General features: G+C 42.8%; 1 protein-coding gene across 2 annotated transcripts in view; it reads right to left on the bottom strand.

The window, feature by feature from the left end:
- The window catches only part of STK33 (serine/threonine kinase 33), a 167873-nt gene that overhangs the window by 82369 nt on the left and 70101 nt on the right, over positions 1-15403 (bottom strand). Inside the window, exon 1 of one of the 2 annotated variants that reach the window (XM_038764276.1) lies at positions 10818-10836. The exons of the other annotated variant lie outside the window; for it this stretch is intronic. The gene's annotated coding sequence lies outside the window, so the exon portion shown is untranslated. Of the gene's footprint in view, positions 1-10817; positions 10837-15403 lie in introns of those variants that run through there. 2 annotated transcript variants of the gene reach the window in all.

Here is a 15403-nt window from a genome sequence, read left to right as displayed (position 1 = left end):
GGAAATTGCTGGGGTAGATACAAGATAATCAGGTTGGGCACAGTCCCTGACCCACATGGGACTCACAGTCTAAATAAGAGGGTGTAGGACGTAATCCCCAGTTTACAGATAGGGAAACTGAAGCACCGAGAAGTTAAGTGACTTGCCCAAGTTCACACAGCAGACAAAAGGTGAAGCCCGGATTAGAACCCGGGTTCCCGATTGCCAGGCCCGTTCTCTTTCCACTACGCCACAGGGCTTCTCTAGTCTGTAAACACCTTGTGGGCATGTCTAACAACTGTATTGTTCTTTCCTCTCCCAAGAGATCATTACAGTGTCCTCCACACAGTAAGAACCCAATAAGTACCACCGATCTAAACTTCTGTGCAAGTAAAGAAGCATTAGCCTCATCAGGTACCCATTCCCACTGTGCTTGACTTTACTGGAACCCTTCCAAATGAAAAGAAAGCTTGTTGGCTACTTTGACGACCTTCTTTGCTCTTCAGCAGTTTGCTCTCACAGAAAGCTTGTCAGATTCACTCCTAACAACCCAACATGGTTACAGTCAACTCACGGCTCCTCTGCCGCAAGGAATAAGCTTTTGAGTATTTGTCTGCAAACATCACCGGGTGCAAATGGTTTGGTTTCTAAGACACCGATTTCGCTAGACAAAATATGCTTCTGTTGGAGTGCTTATATTTCCAGGGACCGGAAATTTAAATAGAGGCTCTTCGGCCTTGGGGATTTCGATCAGAAAACTACCAGTTGGGGCACCCGTGTTTTTTGAAGTGCCTGGTACAGTGCTCTGCATATTGTAAGCACTCAATAAATAGCATTGATTGATTTTGGAAAAAAAAAGAGGTGACCAATATTATGTTGTCAGAGTAAGTGAAAAGATGCAATCCACAAACATTTATATTTGTATACTAAAGACATGAAGCAAAAGTGTGAGCATTGTAAATCTTTTAGTCAGTCAATTGTATTTATTGAGAGCTTACTGTATGAAGAACACTAAACTAAGCACTTGGGAGAGTGCCATGAATGAATGAATGAATAGAATGGAAGCTCTTTATGGGCAGGGCATGTATCTGCTAATTCCGTTGCATTGTATACTCCCAAGAGCTTACAACAGTGCTCTACACAGAATAAGCGCTTAATAAATACCGTTGATTGAATGAATGTCTTTAAAAACGGAGAGCCCTATCAATCATATTTCAATCAGACGGTGGTGTTGATTGAGCTCTTACTGTGTAGAGAAGCAGCATGGCTCAGTGGAAAGAGCATGGGCTTTGGAGTCAGAGGTCATGAGTTCAAATCCCGGCTCCGCCACTTGTCAGCTGTGTGACTTTGGGCAAGTCACCTCACTTCTCTGGGCCTCAGTTCCCTCATCTGGAAAATGGGGATTAAGATTGTGAGTCCCCCGTGGGACAACCTGATCACCTTGTATCCCCCAGCGCTTAGAACAGTGCTTTGCACATAGTAAGCGCTTAACAAATACCGTCATCATTATTATTATTATTATTATTCCCTGAGCAAGACGAGCTTATGGTCTAGAGGAGGAGACAGACATTAATAGAAATAAATACATTACAGATATTCACGTACGTGGTGTGGGGTTGAGATGGGGGCAGAGCTTAAAGGGAGCAAGTCAGGGTGAAGCAGAGGAAGGGGAAGAAAAGGAAAAGAGGGCTCAGTCAGGGAAGGCCTCTTGGAGGAGATGTGCCTTCAATGAGGCTTTGAAAGGGGATGGGAGGGGTAGTAATTGTCTGTCAGATATGAAGAGGGAGGGCCCCTGTTCCAGGCCAGAGGGAGGACGTGGGCGAGAGGTCGGCGGCAAGGTGGAGATCGAGGTACATTGAGAAGATTGGCATTAGAGGAGTTTCTGTTTGATGTGGAGGTGGAAGGGCAACCACTGGAGATTCTTGAGGTGGGGGGGAAACATGGCCGGAACGTTTTTGTTGAAAAATAACCCAGGCTCACTCTCGTTCTGCTTGTTTATGGGTCTGGGATTACTTAGGTTTCTCGGTATTCATTTTATTTGACAGAATGTGCTCAACAGGAGATAAAACCTTCACATCTCTAGCTCTTGTCCTTTAATTCATTCAATCATATTTATTGAGCGCTTACTTGTGTGCAGAGCACCGTACTAAGCGCTTGGGAAGTACAAGTTGGCAACATATAGAGACGGTCCCTACCCAATGTACTCTGGCTACTGTTAAATTTGATTCTCCTTCTCGATCAATCCAGCACTGGCATTTATTGAGTGCTTACTGTGTGCAGAGCACTGTATTAATAATAATGATGGCATTTGTTAGGCGCTTACTACGTGTGAAGCACTGTTCTAAGCACTGGGGGGGGGATACAAGGTGAGCAGGTTGTCCCACGGGGGGCTCACAGTCTTAATCCCCATTTTACAGATGAGGTAACAGGCACAGAGAAGTTAAGTGACTTGCCCAAAGTCACATAGCTGACAAGTGGCGGAGCTGGGATTAGGACCCATGACCTCTGGCACCCTGTACTAAGCAATTGGGAGGGTACAATATCATAACAATACTAATAATAATAATTGTGGTATTTGTTAAGAACTTACTATGTGCCAAGCACTGTTCTATGCACTGGGGTAGACACAAGGTAATCAGGGAGGACAGAGTCCCTGTCCTACATGGGACTCAAAATCTTAATCCCCATTTTACAGATGAGGTAAGTGAGGCTCAGAAAAGTGAACAGACTTGCCCAAGGTCATGCAGCAGATATGTGGCAGAGCTGGGATTAGAACCCTGGTCCTTCTGTCTCCCAGAACTGGGCTCTTTCCACTAGGCCATACTGCTTCTACTAAGCACTGAGATCCAGAAAGACATTATGAGGGCACCCTTGCCACCAGACACTTGCCCAAACTCCAACAGCTAGTGGCCCAGAAGTCTTTGCCACTTAACCTTCAGCTCAGCTGTCCAAAATCTTTCATGATTATGCAGAGACCAAGCAAAGATGTTCAAAGAGATCTGTTTTTTGTTTAAGTTGTTAGGAGGTAATCTTGCTATCACAGACTTGACTGAAATGCACACTATTGCAAATGTATCCCCTTCAACACAGCTTTCTTCTTTCTTACTTTTATGATTCAAAACGCCGATATGTTAGAGCCTTTTTCTATTTTGAGATGGTCCAAAAATGGCTGGCTAAGCAGACTAAAATTGATTGCAGCTCATGTTGGCTTTAGCTGTTACATGAGATTTGTAAACAAGGTTCCATTGCTCTCTTTAAAAAGCACTACATTAATACCCTAAGACTCGATTCCTTCCATAGTCCAAGGCATTCGGCAGAGTCAGTAGCTTAGCAGTTTAGACCACTGTATTGGCTGATCGATGAATTGAAGAAAGAGGATCAACTTCAGGTAAAACGTTCTGAATGAGACCAAGCAGAAAAGAAGGGATTACCCTAGTTTTGTAGACGTATAAGGCCCTCTTCTTTGGCCAGAACCATGGGGAGAAAAGGGAAGGGAAGACTTAAGAGGTAGAGATGAAGGAGAAAAACAAATGACCCTTGGATATGTTAAGTTAAGCACTTGGCTTGGCGAAATTGGCATCGTTCTCCACTATGTGCTAAGAGTGCTGTAGGACCACCCTACTTCACCTCACTAGTCTCCTCCTACACCCCAGCCCATACAATTTGCTCCTCTAATACTAACTTTCTCACTGGACCTCCATCTCATCTATCTCACTGCTGACCTCTGGCCCACATCCTGCCTCTGGCCTGGAACACTCTCCCTCCTCATATCTGACAGAAAATTATTCTCCCCCACTTCAAAGCCTCATTGAAGGCACATAATAATAATAATAATAATAATAATGATAATAATAATAATAATAATAATGGCATTTATTAAGCCATTAATAAAGCACTGTTCTAAGTGCTGAGGTGGTTATAAGGTGATGATCAGGTTGTCCCACGGGGGGCTCACAGTCTTAACCCCATTTTACAGATGAGGTAACAGGCACAGAGAAGTTAAGTGAGTTGCCCAAAGTCACGCAGCTGACAATTGATGGAGCTGGGATTTGAACTCATGACCTCTGACTCCAAAGCCCGTGCTCTTTCCACTGAGCCACACTGCTTCTCATCTCACCAAATCTCCTCCAGCAGGCCTTCCCTGACTAAGCCTTCCTTTCCTGTCTTTTAGACAGTCTTTTAGACTGTGAGCCCACCTTTTAGACTGTGAGCCCACTGTTGGGTAGGGACTGTCTCTATATGTTGCCAACTTGTACTTCCCAAGCGCTTAGTACAGTGCTCTGCACACAGTAAGCGCTCAATACATATGATTGATTGATTTCCTCTCCTCCCCCTCCTTTCTGCGTCACCCTGACTTGGTCCCTTTATTCATCTCTCCTCCCAGCCCCATAGCACTTATGTACATGTCTGTAATTTATTTATTTCTACTGATGTCGGTCTCCCTCTCTAGACCATAAGCTTGGTTTGGGCAGGGAATGTGTTGGTTTACTGGTGTACTCCTAAGCACTTAGTATAGTGCTTCACACATAGTGAGTGCTCAATAAATACAACTGACTGACTGACTGACTGAATGAAAAGAAAGGTTCTCTTTCCAGGTCCCTTTGGAATCTCTAAAGCCCAAGTCCTTCCCATGGAGCAGCTCTTAGCTTTATAAAAGTCAACTCAGTGGTTGGATTTTCAGTTCTTTTTCTTTATGGTGTTTAGCGCTTACTATGTTTCAGGCACCATACTAAGTGCTGGGGTAGCTACAAGCTAATCCAGTTAGACACAATCCCCATCCCACATGGAGCTCACAATCTTAATCTCCAATTTACAGATGAGGTAACTGAAGCACACGGAAGTGAGGAGACTTGTCCAAGGTCACATGGTAGATGAGTGGCGGAGCCGGGACTAGAACCCAGGTCTTTCGGACTCCAAGGCCTGTCCTCTATCCACTAGGCTGTACTGCCTTTCTGCTTCATGCCCATAAGGCCTACTTAGCTTCTCCCTCCCCCCTCAAAGGTGTTGCTTCCCTGAGATTCCGTACATATGATGATGATGATGATGGCATTTGTTAAGCGCTGGGGAGGCTACAAGGTGATCAGGTTGTCCCTCGTGGGGCTCACAGTCTTAATCCCCATTTTACAGATGAGGTAACTGAGGCACAGAGAAGTTAAGTGATTTGCCCAAAGTCACACAGCTGACAAGTGGCAGAGCCGGGCACTGAACCCATGACCTCCGACTCCCAAGCCCTTGCTCTTTCCACTGAGCCACGCGGCTTCTCAATAATAATGATGGCATTTGTTAAGCACTTACTATGTGCCAAGCACTGTTCTAAGCACTGGGGGAAATACAAGGTGATCAGGGTGTCCCATGTGGGGCCCACAGTCTTAATCCCCATTTTACAGATGAGGTAACTGAGGCACAGAGCAGTTAAGTGACTTGCCCAAAGGCACACTGCTGATAAGTGGCGGAGCGGGATTAGAACCCATGACCTCTGACTCCCTAGGCCGTGCTCTTTCCACTAAACCACGCTGCTTCTCACACAAATGCTGCAACCACTCCAGAGTCCGATCACCCCAAAATTCTACATGACTCCTCCATGCTCTCCTATTCTGGCAAGAGGGTCTGGCTGCCTTATGTGATCATAGTCATTTTGAATCCCCATTTTCCAGATGAGGGAACAGAGAGGCCCAGAGAAGTGAATTGACTTGCCCAAGGTCACACAGCCAATGAGTGGCGGAGCTGGGATTAGAACCCAGATCTTTCTGACTCCCAGGCTCTCTCTATTGGGCCACACTGCTTCTCATAGTAGCGCTCAACAACAAATACTATTACCATCCAGCTATCACACTTTCAGAGTTTGTTTTCCAAAATTGTAACTAGGTATGCACCTTAGAATGTAAATGTGATTATTAAACACTGATGTATATTGCAAAGGATATTTATTCAGCTGTGTAAGCACCACAAGCACAGAAATCATGCCTTTTATAGTTCCTGGAAGTGTTTAATAAATACACAAGTCAGGCTCCGTTGCTTTCTGGAAATATCAATCTATTCACCATGGAGCTTCTCTCCCTACCTCTTTGATCAATTATCCGGGATCAATCAGTGGTATTTATTGAGCGCTTAGTTTGAACACAGCACTTCACTAAGTGCTTGAGAGAATACAGTATAACAGAGTTGCTAGACAGGTTCTCCACTCACAATAATAATAATAATAATGGTATTTGTTAAGCGCTTCCTATGTGCAAAGCACTGTTCTAAGTGCTGGGGGGATACAAGGTGATACAAGGTTGTCCCACGTGGGGCTCACAATCTTAATCCCCATTTTACTGATGAGGGAACTGAGGTACAGAGAAGTTAAGTGACTTGCCCAAAGTCACACAGCCGACTAGGGTGGAGCCAGGATTAGAACCCATGACCTCTGACTCCCAAGCCCATGCTCTTTCCACTGAGCAACACTGCCTCTCAGCCACATTGCATCTCGCAGGATGCTCACAAGGAGCTTCCCATCGGAATCATGCCTGTTATATTGTTGTGTTGTACACTCCCAAGTGCTTAGTATGATGTCCTGCACATAGTAATCACTCAGTAAATATGATTTATTGAATGAATGTATATATTCCAGTGCTTAGCACATTGTAAACACCATTATCATTATGTGTTCTGTACTAACGTCCGTCAGTTCAATAACCACATTATCCAAATAGGGACCCTAAATAAAAAGTAACTCTCCCTGAGACACTCAACATCAAGAAATAATATTATCATCATCTTCAGTCTCAATTATTTTTTAAATCCGCATTTTGTAGAGAACATAGTAAAAGTGGCTTGGGGAACTCTGGAAAAAATGAATGACCTTAGGCATGATGCCTACCCTTGAGGATCTTCCACTTTAAAGGAGGAGACAGAATCAAAAACATTTAACAGTTTAAATTTAAGCAATCAACCAATCAATGGAATTTACTGAGCACTGTGTGGAGACCACCGTACTACGCCCTTGAAAGAGTACAATTTAACAGAGTTGGTGGATATGTTTCCTCAAAAAGGAACTAAGTGTCTCTAAGTGAAATGCTGGAAAGCCCACCCACACTCAAGTTAAGTGAAAATTATGTGTTAACAGCATTTGGGGCAGGGGACTTGTCTTCCAACTCTGTTACACTGTGCTCTCCCAAAGTGCTCTGCACACAGTAACCACTCAATAAATACTACTAATTGATTGATTAAAGTCCATTACTACACACCTCTCTGCTAATAAGAGATCAATATGGACCTCAGCAAAAATATCTGAATGCTTTAATAGCTGCTGCAGAATTTAAGGGCAGATACTGTGATCTTTGGGTATCTAGGGAATATTAATGAAGTGAATTTATTGAGGGCTTACTTTGTGCAGAGCACAGAACTGTTTGGGAAAGTATAATACATTCATTCATCCATTCATTCAATCGTATTTATTAAGCTCTTACTGTGTGCAGAACACTGTACTAAGAGCTTGGGAAAGTACAGTACAACAATAAACAGTGACAATCCTTGCCCACAACGAGCTCACAGTCTAGAAGGAGGGAGACAGACATCAATACAAGTAAATGAAATAACGGATATACACTTAAGTGCTGTGGGGCTGGGGGGATATATAACGATATATCAGACACATTCCATCAATCAATGGCATTTATTGAGCGCTTACTGTGTGCAGAGCACTGTACTGAGCACTTGAGAGTGTACAATACAATAGAATTGGTAGACCTGGCCACAGTGAGCAATGTATGTGTGTTTGCGTGTGGAGCCTGTTGTTGGGTAAGGGACCATCTCTATATGTTGCCGACTTGTACTTCCCAAGTGATTAGTACAGTGCTCTGCACACAGCAAGAACTCAATAAATACAATTGAATGAATGAATGAATGTGTGTATATACACAAACACACACATATAAAACATATATAACATCACGTCATAAATAACAATTGGGAAATGTCTTTCTAAACAGATAGAAAGACATTTCCCATTTATGTTTAAGTAATTTATTAGAATAAACAGTAAACACAAATGCATTTTCTTTTTCCTGGTCTTTTTTTTTAACGTTTTACAATTCCTCAGGTTAATTTCAACAGCTCAGTGAGTAATAATGCAAAGAACACATTTAACAAAAAGACAGCCTATAAACACCCCACAATATCAATAATTCACCCCGATTAAGTTTACTGAAAAAAACCCACCTCCCAAATTGCTGAAAACTGGCCACCTGTATCACCCATATTCATTACTACCACTCAGAGACCAATTGGAAAAAAACAAAATAGTCAAACAAATGTGGCCATTGATCTTTTGCTCAATAGCAGGCGGTAACAAAGGAACCTTTAAACTCCCGAAAGATAGTCTGGCTAATGGGAAAATGCATAGCTGAGCTATCGAAACATATCCTCTTGTGATACTGCTGATCTTTGTGAATAATTCCACTTTACAATGGCTACCGGATCGTTTTTATAAGAAGCTTGCCCCAGCCTGGGAAGGGTCCTACTTCAGACATGGAATCTCCCTCCAGAATGGGTTTAGAGATTCCATGTATGAAGTTTGACCCTTTCCTGGAATTTTCTGTAATTTATTGTTTTTTTTTACTTTACAGTATTTACTGAGCACTTCTTAGATGCCAAGCACAGTGGGAAGTACTGGGGAAGGAATAAAATAATCAGAGTTCTTGTCCCACCTTAGTGCAGTTCACTAAGCGGTGTGGCTTAGGGAGTCAGAGGTTGTGGGTTCAAATCCCAGCTCTGCCACTTGTCAGCTGTGACTTTAGGCAAGTCACGTAACTTCTCTGTGCCTCAGTTATCTCATCTGTGAAAGGGGGATTAAGACTGTGAGCCTCATGTGGGACAACCTGATAACCTTGTATCCACCCCAGTGCTTAGAACAGTGCTCTGCACATAGTAAGTGCTTTACAAATACCATCATTACTATTTTCACTCCCATTTAGATTTGTGAGCCACTTGCAAGGCAGGGATTGGGTCTTATCTGCTTATCTGGTAATTAGCACAATGTTTAGCATGGTACATGGCACGTGGAACGCACTTAATCCACACGATTATCCCTACTGCATACCAGAGGAGAAGTTTTTTTTATGGCGTTTGTTAGGCACTTATTTCGTGCCATGCACTATTCTGAGTGCTGGGGTAGATATGAGCTAATCACATTGGACCCAATCGACTTTAAGGGTTTACTGAAGTTGGTGACATTTCAGGTAGACACTGATGTGTAAAACTGATCTCTGCTCTCCCTTTCAATGGAATCATGTAAAATAAGCAGGCTCTTCTTCAGGTTTTCTTTTTTGTTTGTTTGCCTTTTAATGGCATTTCCTAAGCGCTTTCTGTTGCCAGGCACTATACTGAAGTGATGTAGTAGATACAAGCAAATCAGGTGGGATACAGCCCATGTCCAACATGGGACTTAGAGTCTTTATCTCCATTTTCTTTATCTCCATAGCACTGTTCTAATCATGTAAAATAAGCAGGCTCTTCTTCAGGTTTTTTTTTTTTTTTTTTGCTTTTTAATGGCATTTCTTAAGCGCTTACTATTGCCAGGCACTGTACTAAAGTGATGCAGTAGATATAAGCAAATCAGGTGGGATATAGCCCATGTCCAACATGGGACTTAACAGTCTTTATCTCCATTTTACAGATGAGGTAACTGAGACCTAGAAAAGTGAAGTGACTTGCCCAAGGTCACACAGCTGACAAGTGGCCATGCTAGGATTAGAACTCAGCTCCTTCTGACTCCCAGGCCTGAGTTCTATCCACTAGGACTTATTGCTTCCCTTTCTTCACGTATAGAGAGTATTTTTGTAATTTTCAGGTAGCAAAAAATAGACAGCCCCACTTTCTGAGTACTCCCCAGGAAAATCAAAAATAGTCACTTTAGAAGCAGTTAGAAAAATGAGTATAGCTTCTGTGAGTTAAGACTTCCAGTGGTAAAGGCAGAATGGAAAGGATTACGGAATAGCATTGGATTCCAGACATGGGGAAACTTGGCATCTTTTCAAACTGAAGAAGAAAAAAAGGGAGGGAAATGCCTACATACTTTTTTAAAAAAATGCCTAACAGTCACAAAACAAGTCCATCTACTGCTTTTTACTTTTATTTACTTTTCATCTGTAATTGGACCATGAAAACTATGCATACCCAATCACTCTAAATTCACAAACAACTGCGATTTGACTGACCAGAAGTGTTCTTAATTATAGTTTAAATGTCAAGCCTGTAGCCTGTGATAAAACGATGCAGTGAATCTACTGCATAGATTTAAAGGAATAAGCAGCAGGGCCTCTCTGGGCCTCGGTTACCTCATCTGTAAAATGGGGCTGAAGACAATGTGCCTCATGAGGGACATGGCCTGTGTCCAATCTGATTTGCTTGTATCCACCCCAGCCCTCAGTAGAGTTCCTCGCATATAGTAAGTGCTTAGCAAATAATACTATTCTTCTTATTATTATTACCAATCAAAATAATAACCCTGAGGCTGGAAATACCAATTTTTCTTTTCAAAGAAAGGGGAGTGCTTTCTGCCTACAGCTGTAGAAAACTTGATGTCAGATAGTTAGAGCTTTTCTTTTTATGCCTGCATGAAAAAATGCCTGTATTAGGACCTTCTACCTGAATAGTAGTAAATAATAAAAATGTTTTTAAAGTTACGGTGGAAACATTTTTATGATAAATAATACTTCAAAATAGAGTTTACATATCTTTCCGTCTTTAAAATATTTATATTTGTTTCTTCAACAGATTCTTTTCAAGTAATACAAAATGCATGCATTTGGGAAGACATGGCATTTAGGAATATGAACGGCTTTAGATTTTTTTCTTACCTTTGTTCTGAAAATCATTGCTTCTACTTCTACTATTTCTTGATTATTTTACCTTATTAAAAAGGCAAATGACATAGCCATACAAATCTGCATGTTTTGGGTATTTCCAACCTTCAAGAATTCCCAAAGTCTCAAATTCCTCAGCCTGATACACTTAACACAGTTCTGTAAAAAAAACCCCTCCTTTTCAATTTACCAACCCATCCTGAACCCAAGTACGTTTCTACCTCGGCCCAATAAGTCCAAGACAATAAATTCCCTAGTGGAATGTTCGATGACTTGGTAAATAATTAGTTTTTAAATGTAATTTCTTTACACCTGAATGAATCCTAATTACTTTATTTGAAATTTAAAAGTAAAACCAAACAAATATTCATTCACATATCTGTTTCCAATTTATGAAAAGATCTGAGGTGTCTGTCGCAAAAATCTACACTAATAATAATAATAATGGTAGTAATTTTTAAGTGCTTACTATGTGCCAAACACTGTTCTAACCACTGAGTGCTGTGGGGGGAATACAACTTGATCATGTTGTCCCATGTGGGGCTCACAGTCTTAATCCCGATTTTACAGATGTGGTAACAAAATGAACTCAAAGCACGTCTTAGCTAAATTAATCTAGAAGTCTTCTTAGATTTCACAATTTCACTTTTTATTTAAAGCGTTAAAACAATCTGGAGGAACTACTATGTGACCGAAAATATCTTTGACTGAAATGTTAAATGGCCACTTATAAAGTGACGATATAAGATTACATTTACGGTGATTTCTTTAAGAAAATGAACACAAGAACAGCTTTATTTGATAGCGATGGCTTCAACTTTTATTACCCAAAAAGCAATTTTAGGGCTCTCTTTACATTAAGTATTGCTACAACAACAGGTCTCAAGTACATGAATTTCTAATGCATGGGCAACGAGCAGAAATTCCTCAGTTTCACAGAGGAGAGTGGAATGCCTGCTGTTATATCCACTATCCAAACCCCACCCCATCTTTGTCAAGTGGGCATAAAAAAGACAAAACTCTCAATACTGGACTCATGGGAGGGAGAAAAGGGGCATAGGCAACTCAGGTAGAGCTATGGGAAGAGCCTTCCGTGGCTTTCCAAAAGCCCTCTTGTTCCCCTGAAGATGGCAGCGATATGATCTAATAATAATAATAATGGTATTTATTAAGTGCTTACTATGTGCAAAGCACTGTTCTAAGCACTGGGGAGGTTACAAAGTGATCAGGTTGTCCCACCGGGGGCTCACAGTTAAGCGCTTAATTCCCACCGGGGGCTCACAGTCTTAATTTCCACTTTACAGTTAAGGTAACTGAGGCACAGAGAAGTTAAGTGACTTGCCCAAAGTCACACAGCTGACAATTGACGGAGGTGGGATTTGAACCCATGACCTCTGACTCCAAAGCCCGGGCTCTTTCCACTGAGCCATGCTGCTTCTCTAGTGGATAGAGCACTTGTTCTCTGTCTCCTCCTTCTAGACTGTGAGCCCACTGTTGGGTAGGGACCGTCTCTATATGTTTCCAACTTGTACTTCCCAAGCACTTAGTACAGTGCTCTGCACACAGTAAGCACTCAATAAATACGATTGATTGATTGATTGACTGAGTCAGAAGGTCATGGGTTCCAATCCCGCTCCCGCCACTTGTCTGCTGTATGGTCATGGGAAAGTCACTTCACGTCTCTGTGCCTCAGTTACCTCATCTGTATAATGAGGATTGAGAATAATAAAGTTGGTATTTGTTAAGTGCTTACTATGTGCCAAGCACTGTTCTAAGCACTGGGGTAGATACAAGGTAATCAGGTTGCCCCACATGGGGTTCACAGTCTTCATCCCCATTTTCCAGATGAGGTAACTAAGGCACAGAGAAGTTAAGTGACTTGCCCAAGGTCACAAAGCTGACAAGCGGCAGAGCCAGGATTAGAACCCATGACCTCTGACTCCTAAGCCCGGGGTCTTGCCACTAAGCCACACTGCTTCTCATATGTGAGCCCCACATGGGACAAGGACTGTGTCCAACTGAATTTGCTGGTTTTATCCACCCCAGGGTTTAGTACGGTGCCTGGCACATAGTGCTTAACAAGTACCACAATTATTATTATTATTATTACTATTATCATTAATATTAGGTAAACTGCCGTTTGGAAGGAAGTTGGAAACACTGAAAGTTGACCAGATAAATATAGGTTCTAAAGGAAACCCTTGTGATGTAAGAGGGTTTGATATCTCAAACTGTCTCCCTGAGCCAATGGATTTCATTTAGTGGAACGAGTGCGGGCTTGGGAGTCAGAGGCCATGGGTTCGAAACCCAGCTCTGCCACTTGTCAGCTGTGTGACCTTGGGCAAGCCACTTAACTTCTCTGTGCCTTAGTTACCACATCTGTAAAATCGGGATTAAGACTGTGAGCCCCACATGGGACAACATGATCAAGTTGTATTCCCCCCACAGCACTTAGAACAGTTCTTCGCATATAGTAAGCGCTTAACAAATACCATTATTATTATTATTATTATTATTATTTATTCCCTCAAGACTGTAAACTAGCCTCTAGACTGCAAACTCATCTCAAAACTGTAAGCTCGTTTCAGTCATGGAGTTTGCCTACCAACTCTGTTAAATTATGATATAGTGCTCTCCCAAGCACTTACAAAGTGCTCTGCACACAGAAAGCTCTCAATAAATATGATTGATTGACTGATCGATCGCCAGAGAGTGACCAATTCCCTGGCATTGTCCAGACAACCATACACATTATTGGTGAAACCTTGAGACGCAGCGTGGCCCAGTAGCTAGAGTATGGGCCTGGGAGTTAGAAGGACCTGGGTTCTAATCTGGCTCCAGCACACATCTGCTGACCTTGGGCAAGTCACTTCACTTCTCTGGGCTTCAATTACCTCATCTGTAAAATGGGGATTGAGACTGTGAGCCCCACATGAGACATAGACTGTGTCCAGCCTGGTTTGCTTGTATTCACCTCAGTGCTTAGGACAGTGCCTGGAACATAGTAAGCAGAGAGTGGGGAGAGACAGGAGGCTGGGAGGTCAGCAAGGAGGCTGACGCAGTAATCCAGATGGGATAAAATGACATTGTATTAACGTGGTAGCAGTTTGGATGGAGAGGAAAGGCAGATTTTAGCGCTGTTGTGAAGGTTGGACCAAAAGGATTTAATGATGAATTGACTACATGGGTTGAATGACAGAGAAGAGTCAAGGATAACACCAAGTTTACGGGCTTATATAACAAGAAAGATGGTGGTGCTGTCTACAGTGATGGGAAAGTCAAGGGGAAGACAGGGTTTGGGTGGAAAGACAAGGAGCTCTTTTTTGGACATGCGAAGGTTGAGGTGACGGGAGGACATCCAAGTAGAGATGTCTTGAAGGCAGGAGGAGATGCGAGACTGCAGAGAGGGAGAGAGATCAGGGCTGGAGATGTAGATGTGGGTGTCATCCTCTTAGATGAGGTAGTTAAAGCCATGGGAGTGAATGAGTTCTCCAAGGGAGTGGGTGTAGATGGAGAATGGAAGGAGACCCGGAATTGAATCCTGAGGGACTCCCACAGTTAGGGGGTGGGAGGCAAAGGAAGAACCCACAAAGGAGACTGAGAATGACCAGAGAGATAAGAAGAGCACCAGGAGAGGACAGAGTCAGTGAAGGCAAGGTTGGATAACATATTGAGGAGAAGGGGATGCTCCACGGTGTTGAAGGCAGCTGAGACATCGAGGAGGATTAGGCAAGAAGGAGATCATCCCAAGTGCTTAGTACAGTGCTCTGCACACAGTAAGCATTCAATAAATATGATTGAATGAACTGGTGACCTTTGATAGGGCAGTTTCTGTGGAGTGAAGGGGATGGAAGCCAGTTTGGAGGGGTCAAGGAGTGAATTGGAGGAGAGGAATTTGAGACAGTGGCCTTCTCACATACCCGTAACCTTGGCATTATCCTTGACTCCTCTCTCTCATTCCACCCACATATTCAAGCCATCTCTAAGTCCTGTCAGTTCGACCTTCACAACATAGTCAAAATCCACCCCTTCCTCTCCGTCCAAACTGTACCACATTAATGCAAGCACTTCTCCTATTCCACTTTGATTATTGTATCAGCCTCCTTGCTGACCTCCCTGCCTCCTGTCTCTCCCCACTCCAGTCCATAATCCATTCTGCTGCACAAATCACTTTCCTTCCAAAATGTTCAGACCATGTTTCCCCACTCTTCGAGAAACTCCAGTGGTTGTCTATCCAACTCCTCAAACAAAAACTTCTCACCATTGGATTTAAAGTGCTAATCACCTTGCCCCCCCTACTCTCCTTCTGCAACTCAACCCACACACTTTGTTCCTCTAATGCTGACCTTCTCACTGTACTTCAATCTCATCTATGTCACCGCTGACCTCTCGCCCTCATCCTACTTCCCACCTGGAACATCCTCCCTCCTCATGTCAGACAGATATTTGCTCTCCCCCATTTCAAAATCTTATTGAAAGTACATCTTCTCCAAGAAGCCTTCCCTAAGGCCTCCTCTCCTCTTCTCCCACTCCCTTCTGCGCCACTCTTACTTGTCCAATCATTCAATCTCCCTCCCATC

This window comes from Tachyglossus aculeatus, chromosome 22 (assembly GCF_015852505.1).
Source record: "Tachyglossus aculeatus isolate mTacAcu1 chromosome 22, mTacAcu1.pri, whole genome shotgun sequence".
Taxonomy (NCBI): Eukaryota; Metazoa; Chordata; class Mammalia; order Monotremata; family Tachyglossidae; genus Tachyglossus; species Tachyglossus aculeatus.
Note: the sequence above shows the minus strand (reverse complement) of the source record. Positions and strands in the feature narration are given on the sequence as shown.